This window comes from Athene noctua, chromosome 12 (genome assembly GCF_965140245.1).
Source record: "Athene noctua chromosome 12, bAthNoc1.hap1.1, whole genome shotgun sequence".
Classification (NCBI taxonomy): Eukaryota; Metazoa; Chordata; class Aves; order Strigiformes; family Strigidae; genus Athene; species Athene noctua.
In genome coordinates this window covers 8,289,440-8,306,917 of record NC_134048.1, presented here as the reverse complement: position 1 = coordinate 8,306,917, position 17,478 = coordinate 8,289,440, and the positions used below count along the sequence as shown (strand labels likewise).

The window sequence follows — 17,478 nt, the reverse complement described above, 5'->3', positions numbered from 1 at the left end:
ATGTGCTGTGAAAGTAATAAAAGGATGAGCTTTATTTTGACAGATCATAAGTCCTTTTAAGAATACCTGATATGTGTGTGGAAGAGGAGAAATTAATTAAAACCAGAGTTTGTATGTGTTGTCCTTCATTTCCCTTGAAACATTTATCCTATTTTGGCATAATTAAAACATCAGTTAAATGCTCTGAATTCCTGAAAATCTATCAAGCAAAGCATGCAGATTTGTTTTTCACCATGTACGTTTTCTGACCAACTGTCATCAACATGTTTAAGCTACACTTCATGTTGGATTGAATTGGGGATTATATTCATACATAACAGTGAGATCAGTTAGGCTGAATTCTGAGCTCAGATTTTCTTAAGATTTTGAATAATTCTGTTGATTTAATGCAGAAAACTCAGAGAAAATTGGTCAGTTTATCTTAGACCACATGTGGATAATGTAGAATCATCCAAAGTCACACAGAGAAGATATTTAACAGAATGATAAGCTCTGAAATAAAAACAAAACAAAAAAAACACCTCTTTTTTTTTCTAAGATAAGGTGAGCTATGAATTTATTTTTCCACACATGATATTTTAAATACCTGCCTATTCAGCTTTATGTGACTCACTTAACTGTTCTGTTCCAGCCTTGAATTTCAATAATGGCATGTTTCCTGACATCTGGGTTAAGGTGAAGCTATTGTTTCTGTCAGTTAACCTCTTTTTTGTCAGCCTGCCATGCTGATAATTTTGTGTATATGGTAGAGTCATTAAGCTATTCTCTGTCCTCTGGCAGAATGATAATTTAGGTTACCATTCAGTATAAAGACTTTTTTTTTCTACACAAATATGTATTCTAGAATGCTTCTAATGTATAAACTGTATCCCAGAACGTCCGATGGAGGCATTGCCAATGTAGAAAGCATGCTCCCTTTCTCACAAGTGATTTAATTTTTACAAGCTGTATTACTAAGTGCAGCAATAACTGCTTATTTAACAGATATTACCATGCAAAATTCATTACAGTGACAATGTTCATGAGAAAGGAATGTCGTAAGTACATTGTGAGGTATTATTAAAATTTTTATATATATTTATATATTATAAATACTTGTGTCACTTTATACTTGCTTTCAACATATTTTACTTCTTTACAGCGTGAATATTAAATTAGTGACATTTAAAGTGTGTTCTCCCATAGCTTGTGGCATCTTGTAGGTTATTTGGTTTAAAGTAATTATGCTTCATCATAGATTTATGTTCCAGTCAGAGATTCAAACACAAGTGAGCTTTACAGTATAGGAACGATTGCAAATTTTCAGAAGAGGCGAGTTTTTGAAGGTGTCTGTGTGTTAAGTTAAATTTTTGAATTAATAGGAACATCAAAGATACAGCATCTGGGTCAGAGAAGGACCTCAGCAGAACTGGTGTTTGAAGCCTTTCATTCTTGACCTCCAGGACTGTAATAAACTTTTAAATAATTTTCAAGGGCACTTCAGATACTCTGTCAATTAAACTGCCATGCAAGCCCTTTTCCTGTTGGCCTGTAGCCATTATTTAATACAGTCATTAAAATTTAGCTTTAGGAAATATTGTATTTTTCATCAAATGGCTTTCCCTATGAAAAAGCAAAAATAAAGGGAGGTAGAATATTTATTTTTTAAAAATTACTGTGATTGTTTAGAGGAGCATTTTGAGAAAATACACCTCTCACACTGTGCTTTTGTATTCAGGTGATTAACCTGCATAGGTCAGATGTGATGAAAGCATGCAATAAGCTTAGAAGGACATGTAATAGTAAAAAAACCCCAACAAAATTAAAAAAATAATAGTGAATCCTTTTGCCATTCTAGAAATCCTCATATAGAGCATGCAGTGCTGTAGACACAATCTAAGGTAGGCCTGCTGAAGACTCAGTTGTTTTGAGATATATTTCCAATATTATAAAACAGAATATTGTGATGAAACTAGAAAAAGAAACGTCTTTGAAGGGATGTATGCAGTAATGAAGGGTAGAGGGAAGCATTGTCTCACAGGGTGCTATTGCAAGAAATTATCATGACCAAAGAAGAATAGGAGGAGGACTTGAGTGTTGTTCCTTGTATTGTGGCTTGTGTGACATTGAGGACATTTTTTTTAGTCTTTTTATTTCCTTTTTTCAATTGTCTGAATCATGGGATAGCAGTAATAGCAGTGATACCTGATAACCACAAGAATGCTTTGAGCTGTAAGACTGTAAATTTGTTCAGTGACCTTCACTGGAGTGTACTATATATCTACACAATATTATTGTTACTGGACATAGCTAAAGGGCTTCAAACACCATTGGGGGCTGATGTGCTGGTTCCACTCATAAACCTGTAGTAGTTCTTTATGATATTGTAACTAGATCTTCAGTTCACCTTTGTCAGTAGTTAAGATTACTTCATCTTCAGTTCAAGCGTTGATGACACTGTCCAAATAAAGAGGTGGGGACATTTGATAACGTACCAGTAATGTTACCTGTGCTCCACTTCCAGTACAAATTGAGTTTTAATGAGGCTCCATGTTGCTTGGCCAGATAGCTCGATCTAAACAGAGACAGAGGCGTTACGGTGATGGAGTGAGTGAGTAGTGTCACGTGACACATAGCTGAGGTACATACTTCAGCAGCTGTTCGTCTTGTCCTCTTGAGTAAATAAAACAAAACAAACAAAACCTCAAAAAACAACCACACAACGCTGGCATTGTCTTGCTTTCAAAACTTAGCCTTTATTTCTGGCCACTACTCACAGCATGTATGAAGACAAGTCTTAAAAGCTTGTACTCTGCCTTAGGATCTTGATACAGTTCTTCACTCGAACTTAATGTTTATGTGCGTATGAAGGCCACAGTTTCTAAACTTTAAAATTAAAATCAATAAAGCTATTTCCATGGCTCTGAAATAGCAACAGCTGATATCCTGTTCATTTAGGAACAGAAATTTTACTTCTTTTCTGACTTTAGCAGAGCTTTAGGTAGTTCCTGAACACTGAACCTCATTGCACTGATCTCTTTAGATAGGCTTCCCAGTTTAGGCCCCATGTTTTATTCCTTGTACCTTACACTTAAATTTGTTGTGCAGGATAGCAGAGGATATACAGTCAAAATACCAAGATTTGTGTCATATTGTTGGGCATTGCCTCTCTTACTCTCTCGCCTGTATACAGAGACTTAGATCCTACCCTCTGGAATAAGTTTAATCTTCAGGCATTTGCTACGTAGCAGAAAAACAGCTGAACACTGAATACTCCAGAATTAATTTTTTTTTTCTTCTCAGTCAGTCAATTGGTTGATTTTCAAGTAAGTCAGAATATGAAGAAGTGTCACTTTGTCCATATTTATGTATTTATTACTGCAGGCATTAATATATTGCTTTGTTTAGTCTAGTTAACAATAGTCTGTCTCTCCATGAAGTTATCTTTCCTTAAGCAATTACGTTCTGCAATCTGCTGCTTATTGCATCTTGAAAAGCATGATATAAATTCAAGTCAGGGACATTGTACTCTAGTTAAGGGACTGAAAGGATCGTAAAGAAAAATGAGAAGTATAGCAAATGTGTTTCCAATCTCTGTAGTACATATAATAGAAGGTTTTATTCTACAATTGTCAGAGAGGATCTCATTAGAGTTCAGACTTTCCTGTTCCTGAAAAAGTTCTCATGTTGGGTACTTTAAAGGAAGGAGTTCACAGAGTTAAGATTTAAGGGCATAGGCTCCCTTCTAATACAGGGAACTGTGATCACAATGGACTGAAAAGTTCATAAGGTATTTTGAAGACAGTAGTAATATGTACAATTTGCTTTATTCAGAAGCTCCTTCATGATGCAAGTGCACCTGCAGAGCTGCAGAAGGAAAGGAATTTTCCATTCGGTTGTCATCCGCTGGCCTCCAAAGGTAGCTGCCTAAAAATAATGGACTGGATCAGCTTTAACTGATTTTTTTTTTTTTTTTTTTTTTTTTAATAAGAAACCTATCCAGGACAGGCTGAGGAATTTAGGAGCAAAAAAGCCTCAATTTGAGTAACCCAGTTGCAGGGAGTTTTAGCCATTGGTGAGTGGGGTGTCCAGAGTTGTCTGTTAACAATTGACAAAACTCACGTGCTCCCTGTTAGAGCCCCTCTCCAGCTGCTGCTGGGAAACTACACTCATCTCTATACCTGCTACCTCAGAGAAGGCTTTCACAGCCTTCCTATGGTTTTGCTAACTTGCACCCATTGTATGTGCCAAAAGTATTAATAAGACATTGTTACGTATTTTAGAAAACCAGAAAAAACTAATAGAGCCATCTGAAAAATCTGTGTGTGGATCTCTCATCCTAAACCTGACAACTGGAATAAATCCAGTTTTAAAGTCCCTTAGAACCTACCTCCCAACAGTGTTTCAAAGAGAAACGGGTGTCCCTAAACAGTACAGGTTGGAGTCCTTAAAATAACATATTGAAATGTAAGCAAGTTCATAAATAGATACATAAACCAAGAAAGGGAGATGATGGTGAGAGTTTCTGGTTCAAGTTCAAGTAGGCTTCTAACTTTGGAAACTGCGTTCTTCAACTTTTATCGTCTTAGTCGACTATTTTTTTGCTTTCCTTTTCAGTTCCCCATCTCTTCCACTGACTTGCTGAAATGGTTTATGCATAATGTTTTTTCCCATTTTTTTTAAAACCCCAGAGTTTTGTTTTTAAAAACCTTTTATTTTTAATATTCAAAATCATTTAAGTGCTCTCTCTCAGAACAGACTCTCCTTTCCCAGGTGGGTGAATGTATGTTTTAGAGGGAAGATGCTTTTTGCTGGTGCCACTGTCTGCAAAACACACTGTTCCTGGGAGGTGACAAGCAGCTTGGGCACCAGCGTGTCCCACAGCCTCCCGGTGCGGTGCAGGCTCACTGCCAGCACATGGCCTGCTCCAGAACATCTTCATCTGAGCTTCTTGTCCAGGTGATGCCCCCACTAGAGGTAGAAATGAAAAGGAAGATGGAGACTGCTTGCATTCAGGAAAGATAGCGCATGCTCAGCCTCTCTGTCTCTTCCCTAACACATTATTTTCAGGGAATTTCCCACTAAGTTTTTTCTTTTCTACACATTGATATCAGAGGTACTGGGCTCAGGGCCTATGGAGAGATTCACAAAAGGATTAAGACCCCTCTTTTCTGTTTCCTGCTAGCTGCATTCTAAATTTATCATTTGGAATAGGTTCAGATCATAACACAGCAAAATACTACTGAGCAAGCTGGGTAGCCTGGCCTTTTCCTTTAGTTTGGCTGTTCTTCCAAAAGCCCTTTAAAACGTCCTTTTTCTCCTTATCATAAGCCAGCTTTTATCAGTATGGTGTTTATTTTTCTAAACTGAAAATAAAAATAAAACCATACTTTTCTGATCAGCATTTAAAATGAAACGTTCTTAAATTGTTTGTTCAGATCTTACACATAGTCCTGTTGAACTCCTTAAACCTTTGCAACAGATTAAAATTTAGGAAAAAAAAAACCAACCTTGAAATTGGTCAGATGTGGAGAGGCCCAGCTACTGGATAAATTAGCTTGAGCCTGACATAGTGAACACTTACCATATGTTTGATTTTAAGGAACATTTTGATAGTTTCCTAAATGTATTTATTTTAATTCACAGATGGGTATCATATATAGCCAGTGTGAGAATAATCTTTGAAAAATCTGTTGCTTTTTAAAATCAAATTTCTGAATTTGAAATATACTGACAACACATTAGACAGAATCCTGGAAACTGTTCCTGGTGGATTAGGTCTTCTTGGTTTAATATGGAGAATATTTTAAAAATTCCTAATCCAGTGTAACTGGGGTAATTATTAAATGCTTCTTAGGTTTATAGTGATATATCTAATTATTTACTTAGAGATCTCTTAGATAGTCCTCCTAACTGCAGGATGGTTATCTATGAGGCCAGTATTTCATTGATTTCTTAAATTCTAAAAGACAATTTTCACTTTTTCACTTATTTGTTTTAATTATAATTTCATGCCTTGAAAACAACAACAAAGTACCACCTATTGTAGGGATGAGTTAATCTTAGTTGTTTTATGGTCATGGCTACTGAGGTGAGTTTTCCTGAATATGCAAAATAATATGAAATATGACAAGCTTATCTTGTGCTGGAAAGCAAATAATTGCTTCTACCTTCTAGATGCCATGAAAGCTGGAGAACTGAGCTGAAGCAGATTCTACTGTCCATTTCTAATAAACATGTGACAGTCTCCTAGGATATGTGGCTTGTTTTCGTCATGGGTGAGACAGATGGTTGTGTAAACTGGGTAGCTCTGCTGAGAGTTTTCCCCATGTAAAATATATGTGTATGTATTATTTGAATATAAAGACAGATGATATTAAGATCTTCCTTGCTACACATTTCCCAGTACTTCACATTGGTCTTGAGTAAGTATATGCTTTTAGGCTAAAGAAATTAAACCTCAGAATGCTACTGTATACATTGTGTTGGTCAGCAAGTGTCAAACTCATTGCTGTGAAATTACTTCTGTTGATAATTACTAAATACAGAGAGAAGAGACTGGACTGAAACCAAGATTGACATTTGGGTTTAATAATATAATGAGGCTTTAATAAGCCAGTAATAGTCAGCCTCACAAAATGAAATGAGCAAAGATTACAAACACATAGATCAGTTCCTTGGATCTTAAATACATAAATTGTATTAATCTGTATTGATAAAAATTAATTGCTCATTTTATATGGTCCAGATGTAATTATAGATCATGATAACATTTCTTAATAAGGCAACATAGCCTTTCAAATTTCAAACCTTATGAACAATGCAACCATCACTTCAGGAGACCTGGAGCACAAGTTCTATTTGCTTCTTTATTGTGGCTTTTTCCCTGCCTCTCTCCCTTCTTGTGCGATGTCTATGTCCTTTCTGCCTGGACTCCGTTTGTTCTGAACTGTTGTCTTATATCTGCTGTCATTCTGTTTAGGCCCGAGTTTGAATGTCTCTGTATTGGAGGCTTATGTTACAGTGATGTGATGGCCATATCAGGCCTCCAGAAACCTTTGTTTTCAGATTTAAGTTCAGTAAACTGAGCATAGGAACAGTCTAATTGACTTTAGTGCAACGTGTGTATAAATATGTGCAGGTTTATGGTTGGAAATTTGCTCTGCAGACTCAAGTTTACTGCAGTCCCGTCAAACTGCAGTCCCCTCCCACACAACAAATCACTGTGACAGGATCTTAAGTAAGCAGAAATAAGGAAACTGAGAATATGACACTTTCGTCATAATGTTCCCATTCCTACCTATTCATTTCTGAAGGTCATCTGTCAGGTTTTTTTTAATGTTATTTTATCATACAATTTTTAGTGTGAAATATATAGAACTACAGTGTGAGGTCTTAATTATTATTTTTCAATAATGCATGATTTTTTCTGGCCAAGAATCAAGTCTACCAATTCAGGTCTTCTCTGCTCGCTAGGTTTTGGTTTAACTGGATGACCACTGCTGGGATTGCAGATAGGCTTATTGTGTAAGTGTAGCTCTTGAAAAACTGAAGACGTCTTTCGAAAAAAAAGTTCAAAATTTAGGTATTGATTTATACCAAACAGGTCTAAGCAAAACAACAAACAGATGCCCTACACAGATTACTGAAGATCCTTTTTCCTCTCTGTTGCTCAGCTTCAATTTTCTGTGAAGTCACTGTTACACTTCTTTTCTGATTGCAGTAGTATTTTAAGCTTTCTGCTGAAATAGGTGCTAAAGACCTTTTGTGGAACAGAATGTGAAAGAAAAACAACACTTAGACCTACAGTAAAGAAGAAAAAATATCATAGCCAATACTTTTCCTTTACTGGTCTTGAAAAAAAAAACCTTTTTATGCACATCAATACATACAGTGTGTGCAGTGTATGTGAGCTGTTACGGTGAGGTATTTTTTCATAAGGCTCTGTCTGGCGTTTTTGGCAATATGTATTTTACATGTAACACGCTTGAGTTAGTGTGTTACCTACATGTATAGAAGCTATATCTGAAACAGAGAAGATATATTCTCTCTATATATATTTAAAAAATTCAGTTAATTTAATTTGGATTACAACATGTCATTCCAAAATTAATATAAAAAGTGCATCTTATTAGTCACGCGTTTATTTGACAGTCCTATTAAGACATCTTCACTCTGAAACAGTGAAGGTGTATAACAAGGAAAAAATAGGGATTTTGAGCATGACCAATTTTTTAAAAAATTTGTAGAATTAATGTATACTTGTTTTTTCTAAAATCTTGCCAGACCTCTCTGACTTCATCATATAAATTGAGAGACATGTGCTGGGGAAAAGAAAAGTTTATGAAAAAAGAAGTAAGGTGACACATGAATTTTACTAGTGAACGAAGAGCAATTGTAAATCACTGTTTTCACAGAGGCTTTTTACTTGCCTATACGTACAGCTATTTTTTGTCAATCTTATAACTAGCAGCTTCTAAGCATGCTGAAGCTTCTAAGCATGCTGAAGGTGGATTGGAGGCAAAAGCAATGATCAACTAATGGTAAGATGGACATATTTTAATGATGTTGGGAATATATAAAACCAAATATATTGTTGTCTGCAGTCACAAATCCATCTCATGTTGCTGTTTTCCTTGTTTTGTTTTGGTTGAAAACTCTGCACTGTTTTTTCTCATTAACATAAGATATCTGGAATAAGTTTCATATCACCATTCACCATTCTCACTTGACTTGACATTTTCATAGTTCAGATGAAGCTCTAATAACCTTTCTGAGCTCTGCTTGCTCTAATGATGTCCATTCAATAAATAAGATTTGAGCACTGCTGCCATGGTAAATAGTATACTTGTACCTAATTACAAAAAAAATAAAGCTGCCACAAGAATGAATATTTAGCATTTTAAGCAAAACTGCAATCAAAATACGGTCAAAAATACAATTTTTTATAACAAGTACAGTTGCCTTGATAGATTTTTTTTTCATGTGGAACTTGATTGTTTTGCTGTACATCCCTATTTGCCCCTTTGTCTTAAAGTGAGAGTGATCCAGAATATTTGCTAATGTGATAACTCCGTTTTCCTGTTGAAATTACCTTTGTCTTCGACAGCATAAGAAAATGGTGTCAGGAGTTATTTTGAGGTTTAGTCTGGCATAGTTTGTGAATAGAAGTGCAGAGCATTGCAGAAAGGACAATGAGACAGATTTACATGCTGCAAGATTTACTTGTGGGGACCATAGCTAATAGCATGTGTCAACTCTAAAGGTGTAAGTAATAAAGAAAAGGAGGGAGAGCCAGGAAAAAAAAAGAAAAACTTCCCCATGGCCAACTGGGCAGAGGAAAGGCAGGGTGTCCCGGACGAGTGCCCTCTGCTGCAGATGGTCCCCCTCCTCCTACCTGTTCCACAGGGACCTGCTCAGACATCCCGGCACCCATTCCTGCTTCACGTGCCCTTATGAATTGCAGTGTGTGATGTGACCAGGGCAAGTATGAGTGTCACACACCCTCTGGCTGTTAAGCTTCTTCAGGCATGTTATTTGGTCATGCTTATCGCCTACTTAAATGACTGTTATATACCTTGTTATTCATTAAGTCTTGTTTTCCTCTAAAGAGAGAAGCTACAAAAGAAAGGCTAGGACAAAGGGGAGGAAAGAAGTAGTGATTTTCATGCCAGGAGAAACCTGAATAACAACAATACCAGGATTTGCAGCTGCAAAACCATGAGAATAACAGAACAGGCAAATCAGCATGGGAGCAGGGGGAAGCCTCTGCCCCACAGCAGAGGGGTGAAGTCATGGGCAGCTACAGAATTGCAGAAAGAAGGCCCCTGGCAATGCAAAGGTTGAGGCTTATCGGGCCCTGTAGAAAAAGAGACTAAAAGTTAGAATAGCCATGACAGCAAAATATTCTAAACGAAAATATAGTAGCCCTGCACAATTATTTTTATTCTTTTTTAGTAATTTTTATACTTTTGTTTCAATCCTTTTCCATGCTTTACTAAATGATGGCTTGAGGAAAGACAGCAAAAGATTATTTTTACTGTACAACTAAATGTGGGAAAAATCTAAATGGCGAAGAATACTCCTGGAGAGAAAATGAGAGAGTAGATGCTCCATCTGTGAGGTTTTTCTTGTTTGCCACAGCACTTTCTCGGGCCTTTTTATTTCTGATGTTCTGTGTTTGTAAACTGGTAACTTTTGCAAATCATTCAGTTGAAGCAAAGAACCCTTTAGCCAATATTTGTTGCCAAACACTGAGAGCTGGTGGTGAGCATGTTGGTAACCTTTAATGGATGCTGGGAAAGCATAAGCTGAGTGTACACTGAATGGCAAAGACACTGTGTAATATACTCAGGGTATGGAGAGGAAGTGCGAAAGCATGCGCTCCAAGCATCTGAGCTGCGGGACACCTACAGTGATGGCATTTTCTAGTTCCTCTGTTATTGTTATACACTTAAATGCAGGAAAACTGTTACTTGGAGGGAATGGAAGAAACTCAGCTTTCATACAAGAAATGCCCCTTTGCCCCCGTTGCCATCTTTGCCAGACTGATGAAAGAGACTTTCACATTGCGTGAGCAGCGCTATGGCAGTACCCGGACATGTGCTCAATCCAGCAGATTAGTCACACTATTCTCTGGTTTAAGTTTTTCTCCAGTGTAAAACAGTACATACATACATTCTGGGAGACCCACCAGGCATGAGAAGGTGTTGACGAGACAGAAGTCCTCCTATCCCTGCAGTTATAGATAATTTCAGTAAATTATTTTCTTCATATCACAAGATAAAAGAGAGTTCTACTCAAAATTAGGAAAAACAAAATATTAAAAACCACATTCCCTTTCTGACACCTGGTCATATTAGTGAACAACAAATTGACAGTGAAAACACCTAGCTGGGTGTAGGTCTTCTCCATACATTCGGCTGCATGTGGAGATTTTGCCTCGGAATGACTCAGTTTGATCATACATATAATGATATGAGTAAACAATCTAGGTCTAGCAGAATCAATGCCGAAAAAGGGCTGGTTTATATGGGCACCCCCAACCTGAGGAAGAGCACCAGCGTGTGGAGAACCTGGCATGGAAGCTTGCTGGAAATTTTACATTCCACTTGACATGGAAACTTTGTCAGTTCCGGGGGTTAAGGGGTGGGGGAGGACCTTCAAATCACAAAGTCCACATCTGGAAATAACCGGTGTGGGCATTATGTGGGGTGAACCCAAACATGTTTACTCTTTCTGTCTAAAATAGCACTCTGAATTTTTGTGTAATTAATTCGTTTGGACTTGAATGGCTGTGTTTGGATAACATTGGGATACCAACTGGCACCTACTGATTCAAGCATCTCTGAAGGTATGGCAATATTAAGACAGACCAAAGCTTGAAATGGTAAGTAGTATTTCTTTGCAAAGAGAAAGACAGTCTCAGAGCTAATTGATGTGTTTGTTTAATAGAAAAAAACCAAAGCATTTTTAACAGTCAGTGACTTAGTATCTTGTTTAGAACACAACCGGTTTTTACATCCTCTGCATCCTCTGGCTGGGCATGGCAGCAGCTTTTCTCACCAATATTTATACGTTAATAAAATAGGGAAATAATAAAACAAAGCCAAGAGTGCATTTTTAACTTCTGTTGCTCATATTAGATCCTGCTTACAGACAGTTAATGGTTTTTTCCTTCTCCAGCTTTATACATTGAAAAATAGTTATAACAATAAGAAGAAAGCTTCCTTAAATTTGTTTTCAGTAAGTTATGTTCACCTTTTAAAAAAATACTGTATAATTTGTTAATCTGTTTTCCCTGCCAAACTGCTTGTCTTATTCAACAATAAATTGAATACAAAGCTTACCCCAGGCAGAGAGACAGAATACCAACCCCTGAAAGTCAGCAGCTTAATTGACATTTGGTGGTAGCCTTAGGCAGAAGTTAATTTCTACCCTGTTTATATATACACATATACTTTTCATAAAGTATGCAGGCAGTACTGCAGATAAATTAAGACTAATTCATATTGTAGTTCCCAGGTATACACTTGTTGAAATGACATGAAGCCATTTCATTTTATGAGCGAAGGAGTTCCTCACAATTAACCAGATCTGTCAGCCTTGTAGGAACAGTATGTTTCCAGGCAGTTGTATGTGGGTTTCAGAGCATTATTTTTATTCAATTGCCATCCAGTGAATACAGCAATCTCAAGAAGTAAAACAAAGGGTTTCAGACCTTATTCCCAGAAGATGTCCCACCTACCTGAATGCTGCTATTCATGACTAAAAGTTACCAGACAGGCTGTTAGGGCAAGTGTAAACTTTATTCATAAAAGCAGTGCTATGTAAGCCTAACTCAGTTTCAGATAAGCACCAGGCAAGCCTCCTTAATAATGCATAATCCGCAATCAGGTGAGAATCGAAATTTCAGTGCTTTAAAAGGTAAACGGAGGATTTATTTAAATTATTTGATTTAAATTAAATTTTTAATTGTGATCTGTTTCCTTTGTCTATGTAAATTGAAGTCAGTAGTAAAACTTCTGAACTCACAAAGGAATGATTTTGCTCGATGCCAGCTGTGGAGTTGGTCCATTTCTTTTACTGGTCCTTCATATACATCGTGATTAAAGTTCTGGCTTTGTAAGGCTAATCCATTATAACTATTTGATTATACCTATCAGTGCTAGGTATAATGTTTATGAAACTAATGATCTAAAGTCCAGTATTTGAAATAGATGTATACAATTATAAAAACGGTATCAGTCACCCTGGTTGGGAAAGGTCTCTAAATCAAAGCTCAGAGAGTTTTTTTCTGTAGTCAGTGAGACTCTGTATGCTTCTGAGTATGGGAAGAATGGGAGAAAAAAAATATTTTTTTTTTCAAGTACTTTAATGTACATACCATTGAATATCACATTACTAAGTGACAAGCAAGCAACTGCTTTGAATTGCCCTAGTTCTTAAAGTGAACTTAGTTTTTCTTTGATTTCACAATACATATTGTCCTGTTTTGAAAAAATTCTATGTGAGAAAACTATTTTGATGATACAAATCATCAGCTACAATAAAAATCTTTAATAAAGTTATCATGGGGTTTGGGTTTTTTTGAACTATTAGAGAATTACAAAAGGCAGGTATTACAGGAACTCAATAGGAGCATTACTTTTACCCAGACAAAAGTCATGGAGCTGAAAATCTGCTTGATGATCAGAGACTCAATAGTAGCAGCTAATTTCTAGTGACTTCCTCATAGCCAGAGTCACAGGAACTCAAGATGTGCTTAAAGCATGTTTAGCCACAGTTGGGGTCTGAGAGTCTCCAGCTGAAGACAGTGGGACCAGGTGTCATTCCACATGCAACGTCAGGATCTCAGGTACAAAGTGTTAACTGCATCATTACACTAAAAGTTCTCCTTTAGTTCTTGCTTTGTATAACACACATACTCTGATTATCATAGTATTTATCAGCATAGCTTTGACCAGTCTTGCTCAAAGATGCAAAAGAAAACTTCTCTAAAGGTGGCATAAGATAAAAAGAGAAGTTGGGCAGTTACCTACAACTGATGTGGTTTCAACTGTGTTACAAGGTACACTGTATTTGGCCCTTTCTACATAGGAATATATAGAACAGAGTAGCACAAATAGGTTACTCTTCTGAGTTGATGTCAGTGGATTTTAGTTGCCCGTCACTGATGCTGTTCTTCAAGAAAATGTGCCAGCAGCGCGTGTGATAGCATGTTAGATATACGGAGAAATACCCATAGCAAATCACCTAAAGATATTCTGCAAAACCCTTCTATGCTCTGTTGCTAAAATTAAGTTTACAGATAATTTATCACCTACTTGTCTCTTGAATAAATTACACATAGAAATGAAGACAGAAAAACTACAGCAAGTGTTGCTTTTGGCTCTGGCAAATAGGCATGTGAGAATCTCTTATCAAATATCTCACAGACTGTTCTATTTAACAGTTCCTGATTGTGAACAAGTGATTCATTCTTGTAGCTATTGTTTTTGCCGTACAAACATTAAATATTCTTTCACTTCCATGACAACTTAGAAATTATCTATTATATTTGACATGTCAAAACAAACTCTGAACTATATTTAAAAAATCAGAAATTCTTTAATGAAACTGTTGCTGTGGTTCAAAATTTCACAGTTATTTTGCTTTTGGATACTGTCATTTGCAACTTTCCAATGTATCTTTATATAAAGATGTTACATTATGTGGTAAATATGATACTTGTTTCCTAAGGGTTTTTTTTTTTTCCAGTTTCCCCAGTTTCTTCTCAAAGAGGTATTTTCAGAATATTTTGGTGGTCTTTTTTGTGTTTACAAACACTACTGTAGGTTTCTTAAGAGTAAATAATGACAAAATAACCAAATGGAATGAACTTTGGAAATTGCCACAATAATAAATGCACCATTGAATTTGTATTAAACTACACATGTCCATTTTGTAGTACTGCATTAATCAATGCATTATTTTTTTTTTTTTCCATTTCACTTTTATAAAATCTTATTTCTTGTAGATATTCATGTGCTGCCCCTGAGAGTTTGCTTTAACTCCTTGGTGGTGCAGTAGGTCTGTCATCTATGTTAAAAGGCTGTTCAGAGGCCCTGAGGCATGTTGAAATCTGCATGTATTTTATTCTTCTGCAGCATAAGGATGAGAAACACAAAGGGAATGCCCAACATTCTAGAGGGAGGTAGAAGATTCGATCCCTTTCTTTGCTGAAAACTTGAGACCTTTTCTTTCAATTTGAAGATTGTAAAGATTCTTTAAATTTAAAGATTTTTTTTTCTTTGATTTTGATTGCCTTTGGCCAGTTCAGGTGTTTGAGCTCACTTTTCAAGTCTGCTGGACTGATGCTGTTGCCTCTTGCAGTGCAGCTCCACAGTCTTGCTCCTTGCCAACCACATACGCAGTGCGAGGGACTATTATTGTAAAGCTCTCAGCAAAGTTAGTACAGCTGTTCACGTGCACATTAACCCTCCCACTCACTCATTTCATTCCAAAATGTCAAAAGTCATGGGGAGCTTTCAGAAAAAAACTTAAAAATAATGGACTCAGATCCTTGCTGTGACAAATACACAAAGGTAATGATTAGTTTCCACAAATAATTATACTGTTAATGGAGCAGAGAAAAAAAAAAACAGCTTATACAACTGGAGCAAATTACCTTAGTTTTAAGAATGTTGATGTTCCTGAAGTACCTCATGCCATCATGTTGTTGGATTTTGGGGTTTTTTTTGGGGGGGAGACAGGGACGGGGGCAGGACACACAACAGAAAAAAACAGCAACTATTATCCAACATTCAGTTATTTGTGATTAATACTTAGATTTCTGATTAGTTTTCTTTTCCCGTACATGATTTTTATTTGCATTTTGCATTTCATTCTCTTTGTGTTTTAAGAGAAGACCAATTTGCATTTTATTTCTTATTTTTGATTTCCTTGAGCTACCAGAATGATACTGGGTTTGCAGTATAGCAAGGGAATCTCACCTAAGATGAGTCTATGTATCGGACAAGTCAGTATCTTTTAGAAACCCCAAAGAATTCAAAGAGACGTACTGCTAATGCTCTTTACGTCATTAAAACAAGTTGCCTTAAAGATAGATTATGTCTTTCTTCTTCCAAAAAATTCTTGTACACAAGTTTTCTGCTTGGATGATTCTGTCTGTGCAGTTCCATAATGTAAAAATGTTCTTCTGATAGTTATGACCAGCCGTAGGAGACAGCATCCCTTCTCATGATCATATTTAGAAGATCATTCCTGCTTTTTACAACTAATCTTTTTATAGCCCTTTAAGTAGACTGTAAAACTAGGTAAAATTAGAACTGTTTACATCAGGTTTGATGACTCAGTTTTCTGTTAAATAGACAGAAATAGAAATGTCAGGATATGAATACTTTTGACAAGCTATTTCATAGAATTCATTCAAAAGTAAAAAGTGCATTTTATTTTGAGTTTCTCATTTTGATATAGATTTTATAATATAGCTTAATTCACAAGTGGATGAGTAGTTAGTACATGATAAATAACCACGATTATTCAAAGTGTATATTTTTATGAAAAAGGCATTGCAATATCCTTGAGAAACTGTTATATTTTATCTGTGCAGAAAACCTGAAATTTTAACTTTTTATCATAAATCATACTTAAAAGGAACCTTAAGATATTCCATTTTTCTATGCCTTAAGAAATTCATGCACTAATAATCTAAAGTAAAAAACTTTTGTTAGTACCATCTGTATGTTCAAAGTGAAATAATGTAATTACATATTCAGTACATCATTTTATTGTAACACATTCTCAAATATAGTTAATGTTGTAAGATAGACTGAACCTAAATGTAAACCATTTCTTTTCAGTATTACTAGAAGTTTGGTAAAGATTCACTGATTTGCTATATATCAAATGGGCTATGTAGTATCCTGTGTCTATTGGAATTTGATAAGAAGCATAAAATAAAAGTAAAATAATAAAAGTTTTTAATAATGAAAAGGATCTGTGCACTCTGCTAGTGCAGGAGGGGGTAAGACTAGAATTTAAAAAAAAAAAAAAATCCAATTATGTGTCATTTGTATTATTGCCAACATAGCTGTTATGAGTAGGATTTGAAGCTGAGCCCCTGCAGTATGCTACAGTAAAATATAGCTAATATATTTATGTGAGAAAAGTATTCAGACTGTTTAAACTGTGCTGACATTGATAATCATAAAGTTTCTAATAAAAGAGGGTTCAGTGTGATAAGATTTCCTGAGCAGGAGTTAGTATAATATTTAGAAGTAGGGATTTGTCTGCTGAGGAGTTTGTGAAGCTTCTACAACATAGTTGTACTTCTCAAAATCATAGTAATCCACAAGTGTAGAACCACCTAGGATTTTAATAAGAAACATAATACCAGGATTAAATTTGGCTTGATTCTTGAAGCAATGCATTTTCAAAAACAAATCAAAGTTAACCACCTCGTAAAAATACTAGTCAACATAATAGACCGTGACTGTAGTCTTTTAAAACTGAATCTCAGTGTATTGTTTCTTCTTTTTCCTGGTGATTTGAAGATTATGTAGATACTTATGTAACAATATTCTCAGTTCTTCATGTAAGGAGGAAGATTTCTGTTACAATGTGTGGGGGGTTATCAGTCCCGTTCCTAAAAAATTTTCTGCCCCGAACCTGGGTGGAGATGTTCTCTATCTGTAAAGTGCTGTAACTTCCCCTGGGATATGAAACTTTACAAAATCAAAATGCCTTATACTGAATGCAGAAGTTTTAGGCTTGAGAAATTAAACAGTCTGGTGTTGGAGAATTCTAAGCTAATAATATATTCAGCCTTTAACAGAGGCACTGCATGTATAACTATAACCTGTGTACCTATACAATGTGTTTCTCAAGTGTCAACATTTGAGATATATGAAATATTTGTTGCTTCCTTCTTAATGTTACAGTAAGAATGAAAACTTTGTAATGTTTGTCTTAACTGCTGAGTCTGGTCAAAGGGGG

General features: G+C 35.9%; 1 protein-coding gene across 13 annotated transcripts in view; it reads left to right on the top strand.

Annotated features, from left to right (window-relative positions):
• TENM2 (teneurin transmembrane protein 2) overlaps positions 1-17,478 on the top strand; it is an 808,680-nt gene that overhangs the window by 375,479 nt on the left and 415,723 nt on the right. The window lies entirely within an intron of this gene.